The sequence below is a fragment of the Amblyomma mixtum genome, chromosome 8 (genome assembly GCF_055824585.1).
Source record: "Amblyomma mixtum isolate Tamu chromosome 8, ASM5582458v1, whole genome shotgun sequence".
NCBI classification, from domain to species: domain Eukaryota; kingdom Metazoa; phylum Arthropoda; class Arachnida; order Ixodida; family Ixodidae; genus Amblyomma; species Amblyomma mixtum.
The window spans coordinates 110,713,726-110,734,984 of record NC_143019.1 but is presented as its reverse complement, the minus strand read 5'-3'; the positions used below and the strand labels follow the sequence as shown (position 1 = coordinate 110,734,984).

The window sequence follows — 21,259 nt, the reverse complement described above, 5'->3', positions numbered from 1 at the left end:
CCCCCGTAGACGCAGCACCGGAAGAGGAAGACGACGACCCTTTCTGAGGACCGGTAAGCGCCAGCAGTTTCGCGCAGCAGCAGCGCTCGGATCCTGAGTTGCAAAGCCTAGCTGATTATTTGAAAGGCAAGACCGCATCGCCTCCCCGAGGGTTCAAGCGCCAACTGTCGTCCTTCGTCCTTCACAATAATGGCCTCCTGAAGAAGAACTTTGCGTCCAACAGGACAGTACATCTTCTTGTCGTGCCCAAGAATCTTAGGCAAGAAATTATGCAGGCATGCCGTGATGAGCCGACTGCGGGGCATCTCGGGATTGCTCGCACGTTGCACCGCATCTAGGAGAAGTACTATTGGCCGCGGCTAGCTGCCGACGTTTCATGTGCCGTGAGTGTCAGCGACGCTAAACTCCTCCGATTAGACCAGCCGGACTCCTGAACCCCATACCACCTCCAACTAAGCGCTATCAGCAAATTGGGATGGACCTCCACGAGCGCCTTTCCGACTCCATCATCGGGTAACAAATGCATCATTGTGGCCACCGACTACATGACCAGATACGCCGAAGCAAAAGCGTTGCCTAATGGTACCGCAACAGAAGTCGCTAAATTTTTTGTCGAACAAGTTCTCCTGCAACACGGCGCCCCCGAAGTGCTCATCACAGACAGAGGAACGCCGTGTAAAGCGGAGCTGACACAAGCCGTTCTCAACTACAGTCAGACAAGCCATCGGAGGACAACTGCCTATCATCCGCAAACCAACGGACTCACAGAGCGTCTGAACAAAACTATCGCAGACATGTTCTCCATGTACATCGACGCCGAACACAAGACGTGGGATACCATTCTGCCGTACGTTGTCTTTGCCTATCAGACTGCCGTCGAGGAGACTACCAGCTTTACCCCATTCCAGCTTGTATACGGCAGGAAGCCCACGACAACACTCGACGCAATGCTCCCGCACGTTTCAGACGAAGACAACCACGACGTCGCCGCCTATCTTGATCACGCCGAGGAAGCCCGAAGACTTGCGCGGCTTCGCATTCGAGACCAGCAGCAATCCGACGCCCGACACTACAATCTGCGCCGACGAGACATGCATTACAAGCCAGGTGATTGTGTTTGGATATGGACGCCAGTTCGCCGCCGTGGATTGAATGAAAAGTTGCTGCGACGCTACTTTGGCCCGTACAGGGTTCTCCGTCTCATCGGTGACATCGACTATGAAGTCATCCCCGATGGCACGACAGCATCTCAGCGACGCCGCACACGCCCGGAAGTCGTACATGTCGTACGCCTCAAGCCATATTATGAACGATAAAGGAATCAAAGTGTGCATTCTCCGTGTTTATTTTCATTTTAAAGCATCGAGACGATGCTTCTTTGGGGGGGGGGGGGGGTAATGCCACGTATCATTGTAATGTCCGTTCGTTCGCGCAAGGCCACAGGAAAGGTGTGTTATCATTCGTGTTCGTGACGCGAGAAGCGACCGGACTAATCTCGATTATCACAGGCATGCCGAGCTGCATCTACGTGTTTCCAGATTACTCTATATGATCTCGACCTGTTATCTCGAAGTTTGCTTGCCGGCTTTAAATTGAACGATGCCGCGAGCAGCTGGCATTCGTAGTTCGACGACTGACGAGCACGTTTGTTGCTTACGCCGAGGCCGAGTTATTCAGTTCTTTTGCGGTCGCAAGTCAGCCCAAATAAAGAGCTTCGTTTCCAAGTATTCTTGGTGTCTTCTTGACCGCTGGACTGCCGTCACTACAACGTGACAATATGTCATACACTGACCTGCCTCATAGATCGCGCAGGCCGAGAACAAATCCACTTCGAGGAACCAGCGTCCAAAACATTGACTGGCGAAAAGTTGCAGAAGACGGGCAAGCTGTTCCCAGCAGCTCAAAGGTATACAGCGGCCATGCAGCTACTGAGCCACTAGAGCAGCAAGATGACATAAAATCGTTTGCTGATGCCTTGAACACATCGAGTGGAATGCAAAATTTTGCTAGTGTGTTTCAAGCTGCCGACTACAGTGAAGCAGTTGAAACCAGGTATGGCAAGAGAATAAAAGGCTATCTGCTGAGCTACCAACAGTCACTTGTGCCGCATGGGTTTTCTGTGCTAATGTCAGGCAACCTAAGAAGCAGGCAGCAGCAGCAGTGGAAGACAGCTGAACCCTTTGTGTGCTTCAGTCGTCTGGCACCTTGGCAAGTTCTTTACCCAGTGGATGGAGCTACTGCGGCAGTGCTTAAGGTATTGGCATCACTCATATGTTTAGTTCATTTCAGTTAAGACTTACATCTATAACAAGCAACAAGCTGCTTAAGACACGTGGCCTATAACGTTTGCGGGACGCAGTATATGTGTAACACACGTTAAACCATTGTTTTTATGCACCTTCTAGGGGATAGTTCTTACACTTGTTGAAGCCCAGCGACTGGAACAGTCACTGGGAACTGGGAACAGTCGCAGCGACTGGAAAACAAAGGAACAGTATGGCTTGGTTTGACGACCATCCGTTGACGGCGCCCCACATTGGCGTAGTCATGAGCCGCAAAAAGTGGACGAAGAAAGGACTAGCTAATCTAGCAGCTGTGAAGGACCTTTCCCGTGAGGGAGCTATCAGGTAAGTGTATTTGCTACTCACAGATACATCTCGTAAAAACATCACATTCCTAACATAAGCCTTTCTTTCAGATACCGAATCGCAAATGAAAGTGATGCAATCCTGCGATATAAGGACATCATGATTGTTGCAGGCCATCCTGATGACATCATTACCTGTGGAATATTTGTGAACGCCACAAAACCGTGGCTGGGCGCATCACCAGATGTCATTGCCTTTGATCCGTGTGAGCCCTTCCCGTGGGGTACAATGGAAGACAAGTGCCCCTGTTCTCTGTAGGATGCTACAAAAGAAACCTTCTGTCTAAGGACTTTTCCGTCGAGTTTGGCGAGAACTTCCAGCCAACACTCAAGAGAACCATTAACACTATATGGAACTGCTGGGCCAGGTGGGTGTGACCCAGGCTCGGTGGGCAGACTTTCTAGTGTTCGCGCCGCACTTCCTGATTGTCCAGAGGTTGCGTTTCTGCGAAGAAGAATGGAGCAGTATGGAAGCCGTACTGAACAGCTTCTAGTTCAACAAAATGTTGCCTTTTATGTTGAAGCAGCTCAAGGACTGAATAAAACGTGAGGCTTGCTTAGCAGACCACAAGAGTAGAAAACTGTTTTTATTCGGACTCTAGAATTAAAGGGCTTTACATATTGCTGAGAACTGCACAGACTTACCATATCTGGTTAATAAGTGTGCCAAGGGACAGGGGTATGGAGCGGTCAAAGATGTCATCGCACTTAACGCGCTGTATTCGTCGCTCTATATGGATAGGACACGATGCGGTATCTTGCGTTTCCTGGAAGTCTTCTTTTTTGAACTGGTCCTTTCTAAGAAATGGTGAAATGTTGAGGCGAACCTCTTTTTCTTCAAGCAGGTCCCTGATAGTGAAACCCTTGTCAGCCATGACAGTGTCTCCGGAAGAAAATGTCTGGTTTAGAAATCCACTTCGAGTCACAACTACTCTGTCGGACAGTGACGCCATGAAAAGTTCCGAAGCGAATATAAGCAGACCATCTGGTGATACACCAACAAGTGCATTGAAAGTGTTGGTTGGCTTGTAATTTGAATGTGTACCTTACTGCATTGCCAGAGAGCTAGGTACCCCGCACCTAATCTCTGTGGCATCAATAATCACTCTTGTGGAGGGGTAGACCACAAGAAACACAGTTTGCATATTGCAGTCGATCACACTTCTGGGTGCCCTGAAAGGCTGTTTCCTTAGCTGGAGATAAATAAAGCGCACCCTATTAGAGAATATCCTCTACACCGTACTAGGTGAGGTACCGAAAATGTGGCCAATGTGCGGGGGAAAGAATCCTGTTCTGAGCATAACCAGCGTAAGAAGTAGCTCTTGCTCTGGTGAAAGCTTTCGAGGTCAACCCCTGGCATTATCACTGGGCAGGCATTGTTTCTTGCTATACACATTACATGAATTTTCGCCTGGCTTTAACAGCAGCAGCAGCTTCTGGAAATGCTGATAGTTGAGAAGTCCTGTGTACAACTGCATGCTGCTATCGCCATTCTTGAATCTGTCAAGTAAGAACACCCCCTGTTGCTGTTTTTCATTTAAGGCTTGCACTTCTGGTAGCTGCTGATGGGTCAGAGCAAGTTTTTGCTGGAGATTTCCGTTATGCGCTTGAAGCTTGGAATTCTTTTTTTTCTAATTCAAGGTCATATTTTACTTTCTGTAGAGAACTTCACAGATTTGTTACTTAAGTAGAGGCCTTTAAGTTCCTCAGCTTTGGACTGAAGCTCTGCCTTGATGTGGCTACACACAGAACTAAGTTGAAGCTCAAATTGGTTCTCAGTAGGAGAGTCCGGTTGGTCTGCCAAGTCTGCGGGCTGGTAGTCGCAACCTGCAACGTTGGCGCTTGCAGGTTGAGAGTGCTGCTGATCTTGAGTGCTGCCTTAGTGAGATGTTTCTCGAGACCCGGCTGTGGTTGTGTCGGTTGTTGGAGGCCTGCAGATGCAGTGTGGTAGTCGCTGCTTTGGTAGCCGCCGTTTCTTGCCTGCTTTCGAAAATGAGAACTGCGATGGAACAGCATTTTCTGTGAGGAAACGTCTTCCACTTGCTGCATTGCTGATGAAGTCATCTGGCTTGAAATGTTTGGAGGATATTTTGGTTCATTGCTCAACTGCTAATTTAGGGCCCGGGTCCCTTTTTATAGCCATAATTCACTTCGTGAGCAGTAGGCCGTATCTGGGAAACTTGCGATAGGACATCTACAACAGATGCATACGTCATTGAGAGCATGGTGTGACTTCTTTTTTCCTACTTTCTAGTCGTTATCTTTCACGTAAAACTGGTTATTCAACTGACTGAGTTGATCAACATCCCAAACAAAATTTCTATACTCACTCCGTGGGCTTCCTTTTTTTAGTCAGTGCTTGCTTCCTTCAAAAATGGTTTTATGTGCTATATTCTCCGGTGCTTTGGTTTTAAAAAGGTTCGCTGTGTTTCGGCAAGCGAAATCGATAGCTCGCGGCAGTATAAGCACACCAAATGAAATCGCTCGCGGGAGCACATGCCTCAACGGTGTCGTAGAAATGCTATGGTCAAAGCACACAGCTCCTGATGGCGAGGTCGCCTGTGTAATATTTCCAGCGGCGACCGAAATTACAACCGAGAAAGGTAAAAACAAGCGTGTTGTGTGATGTCAGTGAGAAACGGTATTCTAAACTCTGGTCAAAATGTATCGCTAACATATGGAATCTCTTGCTTCCTTAATGTAGCTCCAGAATAATCATAGGCAGTACGAAAGCTCACAGCCACGCATAGCGCGTGCTCACGCCGCCAACGAATGTAAAGTGCACGAATAGGGAAAATGTGCACGCAGTCTGGATTCCACCGCCTCTGCCAGCATTGTCGTTCACTCGGTTGCACAAGTACGAGCGAACAAGTAAGCGGCGCGTTTCGTCGGCGCTATTTAAATAAAAACCCAACGATCTATCAAGCTGGAAGGCTGTCAGTGGCCAGCACACCGGTTATTCTAATAATGTTCCTGCGTAGTCATGCTGCCGTGTGCGTCGGCGCCTTCGCGAAGAAGACGGAGTTAGACAGAGCTTTTCGTCTACATGCGATAATACTGCGAGTCTTTTTCGAATCGCATACAATTCCAGAAACAAAGTTACAGTCGATCAGACAAAAAAACGGCCACAGTTGAATTCATGGACCGTGACGGAGCGCGTACTAGAATACTTGAATCCACTACGGTATACGGGCCAGAGCAAACCCGGACGTACAGTACATACCTTTCCGCCATTCGCGTCGCGATATCCATGTTGGTGTCGTTGTCGAACACAGCAGGAGTTGACCATACTGAAGTGCTGCAGATGACGCCAGAATCAATAGTGCCAGCAATTTAGGCCGACTAGTACGGCGTACTGCGATTAATCCGTACGGTGACCGAATCGGGCGTCTTTTGCGGCCTTCCCCCAGCATGGCGCCGGCGCGCTATGGCTCCGGTGGCCGCCCGGCGCATTTTTGCGTGGGGTCTATAAATCCGGAGACCTCCACTCCGGCACCCCTTTATCCTTTCACTCCCGCCTTCCTCCCTTCACTTACGGCGTGATTCAGGAGTCCACCGGGATATGTGAGAGAGATACTGCGCCTTTTCTTTCCTCAAAAAACAATTTGTTTCATTTAAACTTAAAATAGTGTGGCTCAACTGGGCTGAGCCAGGTTATACGGAGCGAGAGGAAACCGAACATGTGCCCGATGTCGACGCGGAGACGTTGGCAGCATCGGCTACCGTTTTTGTCTTTAGATAATCTTGCTGCCTCTGCCGCTGCTCCTACAGACGTAGCCCCCCGTTCTTCATCGGCTTCATCAACTAGGCGAACCCCTTTCGCGACTTATCTATAGCCAATGCGGCTTCATGACGCTATTTCCCATAGCGGTGGTGGTGGTAAACATTTATTGACTACACACAAGGAGGTGGTTGGGCTCAGGCCCTATTGGCCCAGGCCTTTACAAATCTAGGTAGACCTGCTGTTCGGGAGCCCCAATGGCATCTAACGACGCTCGGGCCGTGACCTCCAAGGTTCGTTGGCACTTGTAATGGCAGCTGAGGAACGCCGCCTCCAAGGCCTCGGAGGCGTTCCCAGTTATCAGATATAAAGAGTGGGTAACCTCTCTAATGACAACTCTCCGCAGAAACGAACAATGCATTCAGCTCACCGACTTCGCCCCCGGAGCAGGTAACCATCTTCTCTATCTTTTGGAAGCCTTTTGAAAAAGCAGGAACACAAGAAACTCAGACACGACATTCTTCAACTCACCCAGAAGGCTGCAGACTATGCCGCTCAGCCAGCAGACTTTAACTGGGGGGATCGATGTAACACCGCTGCGCGCCAGATGTTTCGTCGCAACACATGGCATCTGTTTCGTGCACTTATTGACCCCAGTAAGCATGTGCACAAACAGCGCGGCATCTCCAACTGGCAATTCATAACTTTTCCGGTACTGCAACAAAACTGGCCCGAACACTGTGTGAGAGTTACTTCTGACAACGGTGGACCCTCGTCCTTCCCAGTGCTCATACGTTGATCAAACAAATCCGGAGCTGGACGCCCCTTTCCAGCTCCATTATATGAAGGGTGCCCTAGCCAAAATGAAACTGGATACTGCACCAGGCCGGGACAAGGTTACCGCCAAACTTCTGGCGAACCTTCCAGATGAAGCCTGTCATACGCTCCTTTAATTTACCAACAATATCCGTGTTGGAGAGATTCCTCTCCACCAGTATAGGAAAACAGCCTTAGTGGCGTTTATTCCTAAGCCAGGTAAGTCAATTGACGTGGAGAGCCCGTGGTCTACCCCCTCACATCTTGTGTCGGCAAGTTGATGGAGAGTATGGTGCGAGACTCCGACTACTTTCCTCCACTTACCTCGAAACACATCACACTTTTTCAGTCACTATGTTTGGTTTCCGATGCGCAGCTCCCTGCTCGCTCCCCGAGCAGGCAGCCCGTCGGTGTGCTGCTGCTGTACCGTCCTTGAGGCACTCGGAGTTTCAGACAAGATGGCGCGTCGTAAGCTACCACCATGCACTGAAGATGATACCCTTGAATGAAAACATCTGCATGCAGCCCCCGAGTGCCACAATACGCAGCTTACAAAAGGTAATAGAAGTCGACAGAAGCCCATGCGCAGCCGAGATTGATGCGGGATAGATGGATGGGAAAACTCTGCAGCAGTTATAGACATGGTCGAGGGATTCGACGAACACAGCGGTCTTCAGAGCACCCCGGAGGAATCGGAACTTATGCGGCCATACAGGAAAAATAAATGTCCCCGTCCAAAATGATGCTCAACCAGGGAAACTAGAAAATTTATAAAAAGAACTCTACAAGTGTTTCTGGGACGTGGTTAAAAACATTTGAAAGCTAATTATACAATCAAGGTTCAAAGAGACAGTGAACTAAATTTCAAGAACGAGAAGAAGTATAACCTGGCAATGAAAAAGGGTGAGGGAGGAAGACACTATTCGCCTACTCCTAGTTTTAAGAAAGGTTACCTTAGGTCCACAGAAAGATCATTGACACCACTTTTAAAAGAGATTATACAAGGGTCCTGACACCTCCAACCAACCACATACACGGAACGGCTTTGGGTGCTCGGGGTGGACAGCACCGATGAGCTAAGAGAGGCGGTTTTGTTGAGTCAAAAATAACTTCGAAAAAGAATGCGTGAAGGTAGAGAAATCCTCTCAAGACTGGGGCTGTGGCAAGCGCTTAATACTAGTGTCAGCAAGTGCCAAATCTCGACACCTGCAAGAAAAGGTCCACCAGTGGTAAACGGTTAGAAGGAAAGCCAGAGTAGAAGCCCAGGCAAGCATCCGGTGTTAGCGGATTGACTGCTCACAGCTTTCATCATTAGGACTCAAGACGAACTAGGGTTTCATCGCACGTAGTGACGAGTCTCCAGGTACTACCTTAGGACTACGGAAGATACTCTACTTGTAGACTCTCCCACTAGCAGAGAATAAAATGGACACCTGAACATGTAGGGCTAGACACGAATGAGGTTGCGAATGATCTAGCGATCCTAAACCGGGCCGACTCCCATACTTACCCGGACCGCATAGAACCGTACGGTGAGAGGCTAGAGAACCTTGGGCTACAAAGAACACAATTCTAACTACCACACAAACTACCATCCTCAGACGCCATAGACTGGTGGACAATGCAAAACGCATTTACTTATCTTCGCAATTTAAAAAAAAACCATTAGTCTCACAAGTTATCCATGTTGCTATCCTTGGTGCTGAGCAAGCCCCACTGCTGTATGATACCAGTAGCGTGGCTTTTTGGGCTTGTTGTTGCTGCGCTACAGTGTCTTTGAAGTATGATACCAGTTGGGAAGTCCGGGACAAGCGAAAACAAGTGTTAGCAAGGGCATACCCGACTTGCGAACACTAGGAGCCGAACCTAACCAGCGACAACCTGGACCACAAAGTTGGATCATTCAAGTAGTACGCAAGCCAAATGCCGCCAGCGGAGCCCTTCGTTCGGCGCACCAACCACCCAGCTTCTTTGAAATCTTCTCCTGCCTAAATAAAACTTTGTCTCCCTTTTTCTGTCGTTGGACGGAGCCGCCAACTCTCTTCGTCTGTCTCCACAATCTTGTTCACTTTGTTGTCGACACAAAGCGCACACCGAAATTTTCAGGCTTTTTGGTTCCCACCTTAATATCCAGCACATTGGTACTAATAGGTCACATCGCGTTTTTCATAATAACCAGACCATGCAGCAGGCCGTTGTTTCTTTACGTAGCGCATAAGTTTACATTCACGTGCCATTGGAACATCATTCGCAGACTGAGCACGTGATGGTAGCTGCAGGATGTTGACAAGAGTAGGACGATTCCTCATAACGGGGGGAAAATTTTCGGACACCGAATCGTTTAACTTTGGCTTGTATAGGGGCGTACCAGTGCGCCGAAGGAAAACGATAACCTGGGCAAGAGCATAGCCTAAATACCTAATTGCAAGTTGGCATATTTCATAAGCGGCGTGCAGGATAAAAAGATATGTTGATTTGATATTTTCAGCATTCTAAGGCTGATGTAAACTGCGCATGACGGGCTTCCTGCTCATACTAATTTTGTTGCGTGACCAAAGCCACGGCGACACCATACGAAATTGGGCGGAGTTAGTGCAATATAACAATGCCACGCCCTTTGCCGAAATGGTTTTATGTACGCCGGTGGGATTGTGAAGAGCGTGTATTAGCTCTGCATTACGTTAAGTTTCATCGAATTTTGAGTGCGTAGCTTGCGTCCGTTAAAAATTTGTTATGAAGGGTTCTGCATAGCTTTGTTTGGCATCTGTAAAATTCATCAAGGGCGTCGCCTTCACTGTTTGCAGGCCTTCTAGCTGAATAAAGCAGTCCACAACAATACCACTTTGAACTCTTCGTCATGCTGGTACTTTTTCAAAAGAAGATCAAACTGTTCACGAGAGACGGTTAAACTGAAACACACAATGCATCCGCCTATTGATGTTACAATCGTCTTCTCCAGCACATAGGGACCATGATTCTTTTCCCAGAGGATATTTAGGAATTCAAGTTCGGTGTGTCTTCAAGGGTCCTTTTTGTTACTTAGATTTATCTTTGAGGTAAGCCATGCAATCAAGAGAACGCTATGTAATGAATCATAGTCAAAACAGCAATAGCTTCAACAATGTTCGAGTGAGTAACCCTGACTTTAGGTATGTGCCTTGGTGCCAGCCGATGAATAGCGAACACGGGCTCATCACGTGTCTAGAGGTGAAAAGAGTAATCGTTCAATGTGCACATTCCTGCCACTGGTATGCAAGACTACAGCGATGTATTTCAGTAATATGCGTTTTGGGGGTGGTTGGCTTATTCTCAGAATTTTTTTGCTCACAAAAAGACGACACAATAAAACAATGGAGATAGGACGGAGCGCAAGTCCGGGAGACAGGCTTGCGCTCCGTCTTGTCTCCCTTGTATTATTATGCAGTCTTTGTGTACGCAAAAAAAATTATGAGTACTGAGATGTAATAAAAAGAAGGCGGTGGTTCAAGTGACGCGTTAAAATAGTGGCAATTCTCATGCCGTCTAAATTACAATCCTAGTCTCCACGGTTGAGGCCCCTCAAGGTACGTTCTATTTTGAATCAAATATTTTAGGCACCTTTATTACTCTTTTGCGCCGACAACCGGTTCTTTAAGTTGCAGTTATTTACTGTTATGCCACCGGTCGGACAACTTGCAAGAAAGTCATAGCCTGATAAAAGCTTTACCGACAAGACAGTTTCATTGCAAGACGCTGCTTCAAAAACTCTGGGTATAACGGTTATTCTAAAGATGGTCTTGACTTTTACTCAACTCTGGCCGGCTTCTTTTCGTGTATGTTAATTGCGCCTACAGACAGATATAGCGCAAGAAAGTTATAGACGGAAATGAGGAGAGGAGGTGTGCAAATAATGTAAACGCCCCAGGTGCGGGAACAAACTATGGCAGATAAAGCACAAAACAAAAAAAAAAACAATTCCATGCGTTAAAACAGCTCTTGAGTGCCTCCGCCACTCAGGAGTCCCGCCTCGAAAAAACGTCGCCAAAGCAGCATATCCTCGCGAAACATGGGAGTCGCGGACGCCGAAAAATATTTGACTACCGCGGAACGAGCTTTACAACTGAAATTCAGGTTTAAATTGTGCCAAAGTGGTTGCATCAGGGGTGTACTCACTAGTGATTCAAAAGTATCGAGGAATAGATTATCGATAATATCGGTAGTTTTTTTTCAAACTATCGGTGGTATAAAAAAAAAACTATCGATAGTACTACTATCCACAGACTATCGATAATTTTATTGATAGTTCTATCGATAGTACTATCGATATTAGAACTAATAGTATTACTATCGCTAGTATTATTATCGATATTAGGCTAACGATAGTAAAACTGTGGATATTATGGATTTTTAGCCAGCGATATAGTGAAAACATTTGCGATATCTAATTGGTTTCAAAGACTTATAATGCTTAAAGTACCTAAGAGACTCAAGCTATGAGGGATGCTTAGTGGAGGTTCCCGGAAAAATTTAGAGCAGGTGCGGTTCTTCAAAGTGCACTGGCATCGCGCTCTATACGTTTTTTTTGCCTTTCACCTCTATCGAAGTAGAGCCGCAGAAGGACTTTAGTCTGGGCTATTTGGTGGGACATACTGGGAAAGAGCCAACAAACAAATAGAGCCGCCGTGGTTCGGTACCGAACGCGCGTCTTTCTAGTCAGCAGCCGAATTCCATAACGCCCATGCAACCACTTCTGCATTTGCGATAACTGTCTACCAGCAATATTCAATTCATGGATTCGTGAAATATCTTCTGCACGAATCAAATATTTAATTACACAGTGTAGTACCCGGAGTATGATCGTCTCTACATTGATGCTCAAATGTAAAGCTTTCCTGAACTTACGCGACTTTTAGCTGTCCGATCTTTGTTTAGTGAACTGTCGCATCCTCATTGTAACGTGGTAGTCTTGAACGTGCGCGATCATATTTAAATTATTTTCGCTGCATGGAAATGAAACGTGCTGCTTATCAAACTTTTCGTCGTTGGTGAGATTGTAAGCATGGCGGTGGTTGATTCTTCGAATCTCAGAAGTATATCCGGTAGAATACAAGTTGAGAAGAACATGTTAATACGCCAAGTGATAAAAGCTAAATATCAGCACAAAATCGCACAAAATCACACAGTAATGAAGGAATTCGAAAGCATGATGGCCAGAACAAGAAGGACGAGCGTTAAGTACTGTACATCTCATTATGTTCAGGCTCTTGATAGCATCGCATATGCACTGCGCATGCCAGGTTCCTTTTTCTTCTATACGCCGACCTGTATACACGTTAATTAATTTTAAAGATATCTGGCGGGGTTGTGAGAGCAAACTAGAGCTAAAACACAATGGCCACCACTTTAAACTGAGGCGGAAAAGTGAGACAGTTCATTCTAAAAGGTAGCTGGGACAGTTCGGAAGAATGTCTGGAACTTCATCCGATGAAAGAACAAACAGCACGACAACTTGTGCTGGGTAACACGACACCATCGCGCACTTCAGACGTCGTCTTGCTGACGTAACCTCGGCAGAAATGCTTTTCGCACACATGCTCTTCAAATAGAAAAATCTCGCCACAAACACTTTATCCAGTAAACTTACATAATATCATCACCTAAATATCACACTCCTTGGAATCCACATTCATGATGCAGTAGGTACGCGTGGTTGAGTTTATAGAATGGATAGTACAATGTATTGCAAGTAGTATCGATGCGGCTATCGATAGTACAGTTGATACTACTATCGAAACTACTAACTATCTATAGTTCGATAGTTACTCAACTATCGATAGTTTTGCATCACTACTTCTCGCTTGTCGACGCTTTTTAGGTGCATTGAATGATGGTTTCCGTAGATTCTTTAAGAGCAGGGTGTCGAACCGGAACCGAACCCGAACCCGAAACCGGGACCGAACCAGAATTTTCACCCGGAACCGGAACCGAACGGAACCCATATTTTTTTCGCCATCTTGGAACTGAACCCGAACTGGAACAATTCAAAGGAACCGTTCCGACCCGGTTCGGGACCTGGTTCAGCCTCACTTTTTTGCATCCCGGCATACCTCATGTTTACGCACAAAATGAGATCATCTAGTGCATAGACCCATCCGTAGCTCTCTGCACTGGGAAGTGCGAAAATGGTACCCAGTATATGCGACAGCAAACTTACAGGAAGTCTGGTGCCTGGGAAGAAGCCTAATTGACGTTTCTGTAATGTACTACCGCCAATTCTAAAGACTTGTACGTCAGGTTTATGTGAAATCTTGAGTTATTACTCCTCCCCTTTTACATATTTGCGTAAATATTTAATTATAATGTTAGGACTGCTCGAACTCAATAAAGTACTATAGACACCAAATTTTTGCTTGCGTGATTTCTTCTTTCAAACGATGCGTTAGACATTGGGGTACATGGAGCTCCCCGTGGTATTCACCAAACACATAATAAATATTTTTTTTTTGAATTTCTTCTTGACCCTGTTTCGGTTTCACCAACATAACGGTGGCTATGACGTGTAGTGGAAATTAGGTCGCGTGAGGTGCAATAAAACGGCAATATAACTGCTGATAGGTCGTTCATTGTAATTATAGGTCTTGGAGCCGCCGGCTGATTAAAGTGCTATAGTGAGTATAAACAACGTATCAGCGTTTGTTATAGTTTTTCTGTGCCTCTCGTGACCTAATGTTGAACTCACGTCACAGCCATCATTCGGTTGATAAATCCGAAACAGCATGCGAGAAAAATTTATTTTCTAAATTATTTATTGGCATTAGGGGAATACCACACAGTGAACCATGTATTCTAAAAACTATGGCGTCATTTGAAAGGAGAAAACACGCAACAAAACTGGGTGTCTATAATCATTTCAGCACTGATTGAGAATAGCCTTCCTTTTATTTGCGTCATTTCCAACAAAAAGATGAAATATTAGCGCGAGGACCGAACAACGTTGTGATGGTGGTTTTTGGGGAAAGGAAATGGTGCAGTAATTGTCTCACTTCTTGATGGACACCTGACCCATGGGTGAGAGTGAAAGAAGAAACAAAAACAGGCGCAGTAGGGGAGGGCTCAGCAATAATTTCTACCAGCTAGGGATCCTAAACGTGCACTGACATCGCACAGCACACGGTACCTATTGCGATTCGCCTCCATCGAAACGTGGCCCCTGGATCCGGGTTCGGATCCGGGTACGCTGAATAAGTAACCGAGTGCCGTAACCACTGAGCCAGCGCCGTTGGTAGTGCAACATTTACTTTTGTAGGCGCTCATTGTCTCCGACAGCAGGTTCTAAATAAAACCCCTCACGATGGGTCTGTAGGGAAATAAAGGAAAAAAATGGCTCAATGGCTGTCGAGCTCGGCTGCTGATTCCAAAAATACAAAAACCAATGAGTTCTGTCGCACATTGCAAATCCCCAGCGGGTGTCGTCAATGCGGAGCCCGCCATAAGACCGTCTATCCTATAGCCCCAATCTCTACTCGACACGTGAAACCCGAGATATTGCTACTAGTGTTAAGAAAAGAAGGATGTATAAATTGGTGCAGTTTCTTTTTTTTTTTTAGAATCCGGATATTCTTGTTTGTGCGCGACGGAAATATGCAATGAAAGGCGGGCCCTCGGCAACGGTGGAGATGTACTAATAAGAAAAAAAAATTAAATACCGATTGCATAAGAGGGCAATGCGGAAATGCATGTTCTCGCTGGCATGCGATAGCGATTACGTCCAGAAAGATGCTGCGATGAAATGTAACTGCGATGAAGTGATTTCGTTATGCCGATTTGCTGAAATCGTTCTGCTTCTAAGAAAAAATATCTGCCAGTCGCCAGCGCGCGGCTCAAAGCCTCATGCCAGCATAACTCCCTTTCTCCGCCCGCATAAGGAAATTCCAGACGGTGCACACGTCAAGAAAGGGGAACCAGTCAGGAGGTTTAACTTGCGCTGCATATTCCTCCTGCATTAAATAGCAGTGTTTTCTGAACAGTGACCTCGTTGAACGCGGCGGTTCTGCGTGTTCATCCATCATGCGGGTTATCGACACGCTAAAAAGTCCTATGAAAACTAAGAGATCGCATGGAATTCCGAAGTTTTTCATTGCAGCCATAAATGTTGTAATCAAATGTATGATGTCAACGGTTTTTTTAAGAGACTGTTTAAGTATGTCCCAAAAGAACAAAGCATCGCGACAAAAATATCATTTTATTGCTGAAATTGATGTTCGTGGCTCACACAGGTAGAAATGCACTGACCACGGCACAAACGTCCATTTGGCGTGAAGGTACTGTCTGTTGCAAAAGTTTACAGCCCACCACACCACTGAAATAAACGGCGCGGTGGGCTGTAAACTTTTGCAATAGACGGTACGTCCTAACATGTAAGACCCATGTCTGAAGCGTGAAAAAAGGTTTTTGTGGCCGATTGAACCTACAGTCGAGCCCACTTCTAACGAACCTGATGGTCATGCGAGTTCAGTTCGTTATATCTGATGTTCTTAGCAAGTGGATTCTTCTTACAACAGCCAAAAACACTAAGGCCGCTAAAAGTGGCGTTTATTTCTTATTAAACTGCGCCCTACTTGTGCAAAGCAGAGATTGTCGCAGCTCTTTCCAGGCTATCTAGGGCGGTAATTAAATCCTAGTCGAGACCTTGCTGCTAACTATCAAATTCAGGGACGGGGTATTACTAATCATGGATGAAGCGTGCATGGAAACTGGTGGCAGGTCAGCCACATAATTGAGATTCCTGGCAGTAGGGAGAGCTCGCGCTTGGTGTTCAACGTCTTCGTCAGAGCAGGAGCTTCTGCGATTTTGTGGTCCGCAGGAACGTAGTTATCCGAGGAAACATCTGGCCGGCTATGGATCCACGAAGCGCGTTGCCACAAATCTGCATGTTCCTGGTCACGCGTGTGTTCGAGCTTCTTCTACCGTACCTGGGAGGATGCAGCGACGAAGTAGCGCAGCGCTTGTGGCGCAGAATGCATCTGTTGCACTGTCCGCTGTATGATAATGCCTGCACATAGTAGCGGCGCTAAAGATGGAGACGACTGGGCAGGCTATGCATGCCACGTGACCGGCATGGCCAGCAAGGATTTCAGAATTGTAAAATTGTTGCTGTTAGTTGATCCGCGACCATGGTCAGTAGCTTCGCTTTTGACGATGCCCCTTTTTCACGCGCACCGCGCTTCTTCCATTCGGGATGCTTTGCCCAGCCGGCGAACGCGTAGGCAATGATTGCCCTCGTAAGCCATCGACGCGGGTTTGGCCGGCGGTTACTTACTATCTCAATAGAGAGTTATAGCATATCATTACCGTGTTTACTTCACCGTTTACAGTGTTACCGGATGCCCGACTTTCCGGTTAGCGCTGCGCACGCCAGTGCCGCCTTTTAATTCCATTTCTGGGTTGACATGTTCTTTCCGGGGCGGTGTCGTGAAGGTTGAGAGGCGCTATTTGAACTGCGTGCTTAGCGGAAGAACTACCTCTACAAATTCGCGGTAGTTCACCGCGCCACCTCGTTCGCTGTAACCCAGTGGTGTGTCCAGAGTTGTTCGCTGTATCTGCGAAGAACTTTGGGTGCCCTTATGCATATTTTTACAGGAGCACCACACCCGCTCGTAATATGCGAGCGTTCGTTATATGTGCGGCCATTAAAGTGGGCTGCACAGTACATCCGCTGATGATACACTAGTATACAGAAAGTCTAGGTAAGGCTGTATACTAAGGGTAGATGAATTAATGACGGATCGCAACATTTGCCATCTGCCTTGTGGAGAGGCCGCACCGGTAACTAACAGCGAAGAGTGAGAAAAGCGAATGAATCAGCACAAAGCTTTCTCGCGAGCATGTCCAGAAAATACAGGCGTGAACTTAGTCGCCTATTAAGCACAGCTGCCAGAAAGGGGTTGATTGTAGCTTTGAAAATAAATGGCTGAAACAAGTTGGTGGAAAAATGGTGCAGGCCAGATTAACCACTCTTTATTACTCCATCGAGGGCGCCAAAAATTCTGTTGGCAAAAAGGTTGCATTTGATAGCGCCCCAGGAATAGTCACAAATATTCTATGTAGTGGAAGTATATCTACTTCCTCGTACAATGCTGCACTTGCAAGAATGTTGCAGCTCAACGCCACTATGAAGATGTTGCCAATCTGTGTCCGTGCAAAAACGAAGCTTTCTAAACCCATCCAAGCGTGTGTTTTTTTATCATACTCTTTTTATCAGAAAAAAAGAGTTTGATCTCACCATATTAAGCCAATGTCGTAATTTCTTATTGCATTATAGTGCGAAGCCACGATTAGCTGTGTTTTTGAAGATACTGAGCTATAGGGGCTCGGGATATATAACGTGAGTCACAAAGGTGATGTCGAATAGGTGATTTAAATAAAATATATTTGCTAAGTTCTGGATCTTAGGGAGAGCCAGTGCACCCATGAGGCTCTCGTTTGGCGGCGGATGGGCGGAGGAGGGACTCTCGCACATTTTTTACCATGCTATAATGAAGGAGGGGGGGACTGGCAAGTCGGTTTCGGGGCCACGGAAAGGTCTCTGCCTGTATGTGCCGCTACATGACAGTTCGTTTCTCAGTAGTGCGCCGGAACGTACAGGGCGCGTGCGGCGGCAATTTTGGGGCCCTGTAAGTACACTGCGAACAATAAGGTCCCAACTGACTCAAGCTTCAGGGGAAACCTATTACTCGCGCGACGGGGTCTCCCAAACTGCTCAAGCAGGAGGGTTTTGTAGATGCAAAATACACCGGCTTTTCGCCTTGCATTTCATAAGGAGCATTATAGCGTATACATAGCCGATTTTCATTAATTCTGAGTTCATTTCATTTTGCGCTTGTTGCCGTAAATTCATCCTTTTGCTGCGGACAATAAAATAAAATGGGTAAATTGAGAACATCTCGCATTAAACAATTTATGCATGCTTAAGTAACGCACTAAACATGGCAAAAGGAAGGCAGGAGTCGACACGAGCGCTGACTAACAACTGCTTTTTTTTTTGGGAAAAGTATATAAAGGCGCAGGACAGAGGGAACAACCCCAAAAAACAAAAAAAAAACAAAGGTTAAAACTTAAAAACCATACTGCGCATGCACATCACATTCGAGTATTGATGTCTTTTTCAACGAAATTCGAAGACTATCTTCTATAGTTGACGGCACTCTCCTATCCCCTGAACCTCACCCAATTGCCATCAAAAGCCTGACTCCTTATCTACAAAATAGACAGATGATGAAGCAATACACTCATCTGCTTCTTCCTGATCATAAAGGCCTCGACCAAATCCCTACAAATGCAAACGGGGTTATTAAACAAGACACTTGTCTTCTTTACTGAGGGAAGCAATTGTGGCACTCGCGGCAATGCAAAGCCAAGTTGTACGACACCGCTACTTTTTCACCCATCTGTGATGTTCGAACAAATGCCCACTGCTTCCCCACTTAGAAAGACAAGTCTCCTGTTTAATCACCCTGATCGAAATTGTAGGGAAATGATAGAGGCCTTTATAATGACGAAGGAAGGAGATGAGCGTATTGCTTCACCATCCATCAATTTCGTAGATAAGGAGTCAGGCTTTCGTGGCATCTGTGTGAGGTCCAGGAGATAGAGGAGTGCCGTCCACTATGGAATATAGTCTTGCAATTTTGTTGAAAAAGATGTCATGACTCGACTATGATGTGCATGCGCAGTATGGTTTTTTAGTTTTAATCTTCGTTTTTCTGTTTTTTGGATGGTTCACTGTGGCCTGCGCCTTCATATACTTTTCCGAGAATGTAATAACCAGTTGTTAGTCAGCGTCTGTGTCGTCTCCAGACTTCCTTTTGTCCTTTTTACTGCGCTGCTTAATTAAGCATGAACCCTTACCAACTAGCCCAGTTTTATGTTCTCGTAAACAAATCTTTGAATATTTTTATTTTGTATACTGATGTGCCAGGAAAAAGAAAACGCATAGCAAGGTTGACTGAAACCCATCTGCGTTCTAATTTTTTTTTTGTCCTGAACCCGTTTGAACCGGTTCGAGACGTCCGAACCGGTTAGAACTGGAACGGAATGGCCCTCTGGAGCCAAACCCGGAACTGAACCCGAAAGGCGTGAACCCGAAAAAATGCCGGTTCGACACCCTGCTTAAGAGACCGAGAAAACACTGCTCTAATGCTTCGCATTCGGAAATCGCACTCTCGGTGATTTGACTGGACCGGCGTTATCATTTCCACCGATATTCTATTTATTGATTGTATACCGTAGCAGTCTTGTTGGGGTGTTGAAGGCGTGATAGAAGAACCAGTTCGTGTTGTTCGTTGAAAAAGATATGTGGTGTGGAGCCCCTTGAATGCATCTGAGGTTGTGGAGGCAGACGACAGTCTTCGTGTCTCGTTTTTGCTGGTGCATCAAATCCAAAGCGCGGCTATCGAGGTCTTTTTCGCCTTTTCGCCTTATAAACACTATTACACGATCAAAGTGAGCCAGCCAAGCTTTCAGATTATTGACATCTTAAGCGGCGAAATTAGCTTGTAATCGGAGTTACCGGATAAACGCCGGCCAATAATAACATCAGGTATAGTCATGGTTGAAGATTCCAATCAGAGGAGATTAGAGCTCAATAAGTTTCACCCTTAGGATGTTATTAATCGCGGTCAGCAGTTTATTAAAAGTTTATTTTTAACCCCGGTGGATTTGCTTGCTTTTCCAGGAGCAGTACTTACAATATATCAAGGCCCAGACGAGGGTAGAAGGTAAGTTTTGAAGATATTGCATTTTAAGATGGACCAACTGCAAAGTCAGGTAAAAAACAAATGGCGAGCCTAGTGCTGCCTTCTGAGCGTTTGAAAGCGGGTAAATATTCAGCCAAACTTTAATCTCCCTCACACCCTGTCCCACTTCCATCTGTCAATCTGTCAGTCCTATGTTCAAACATCCAGCTCAGAATCAACCGTCGACGGCTGGCAAATGTGTGGCCTGGAACTGAAGGTTACTTCAGCGGAGATCTGCCAGTAAATAGCAACTCGGCGGGATAAGAACTAGCCATTGCTCACGTTAAACACCAATGTCGGAATGCTCCCCATTCTCGGAATCTCCTAATTTAAAAGCAGGATAGAACTATGAAAACAAGATAGCTACACAGTAAAAAAATATCTCGAATCAGGTAAAAACTGCCATTAGTTTACGAAGGCGCTTTGAGAGCTCTCAAGTAGCCTGTTGGCCGTCTTGCGCAAACCTCTATAAACGGCGCTTGCAGGCATTGATAACGAAAGAGTATTAAAGAGTAACGAGACCACTGCATGGAGATACTATTTACACAAGGATGCTAAGGAATAGGCCAGTACTGCGCTTCAGCCACTACTAGCAATGGCGGCAGCTAAGGAGAAGCACCATAGTATAAATTATATCAATCAGGATCATACTGCATTGCTCGCCATAAATTGTTGTAACTCGTAAATCCAGTCCTCTTGCCGAATACTTATATATTGAAGCAACGCATGTTCAAGACTGCGTTGTCATATTAGACTCCGGAACAATAGCGGTTACATGGCTGCGAATTTTGCATGTACGAAAAAACGACTGCATTCACAATGCGAACAAAAGGGTCATGACCCATTCCGAGGTTGTTTTATAGCTCGAAATTGTTAATCTTCATGTATTCTTCTAATCTAGCGCAAATATGAAATAGGCAGTGGAAACTGCGCTCTTCGAAGAGGTCCAGGAAATCTGCTGCTATTATCTAATGTCTAAATAATCACCACAAACACAGGTCACTATGCAAACTTTGCGATAAACTTTACATCGCCTCATTGACGTAAAGAGTTGTTGTGAAGGTTTGCTAAACTCAGATATACGAAGTATAGAGTTAGCTTGTACCGCCATTAGAAGACAAAAAACAGAAAAGCTTGTCTGAGGAATCAAGAAAAGGCAGGAAAAATATTGCAAAAGACAAAACCGGATAAATCAACATTTTTATTATCAAGAGAGCGCCTTAAAAATAATGTGATTTTCAAGCCGAAAAATGTTTCAGCATCCCTTGTAGGCCACACGCATCGTAATCTTATTTTGCCTAA

General features: G+C 46.0%; 2 pseudogenes; one reads left to right on the top strand and one right to left on the bottom strand.

Moving 5' to 3' along the window:
• The first annotated feature begins 1,777 nt into the window (after window positions 1-1,777).
• Window positions 1,778-3,186, top strand: LOC149333896 (uncharacterized; annotated as a pseudogene).
• Window positions 3,187-3,234: 48 nt separating this feature from the next.
• LOC149333895 (uncharacterized) lies at window positions 3,235-4,125 on the bottom strand (annotated as a pseudogene).
• Window positions 4,126-21,259: the final 17,134 nt, after the last annotated feature.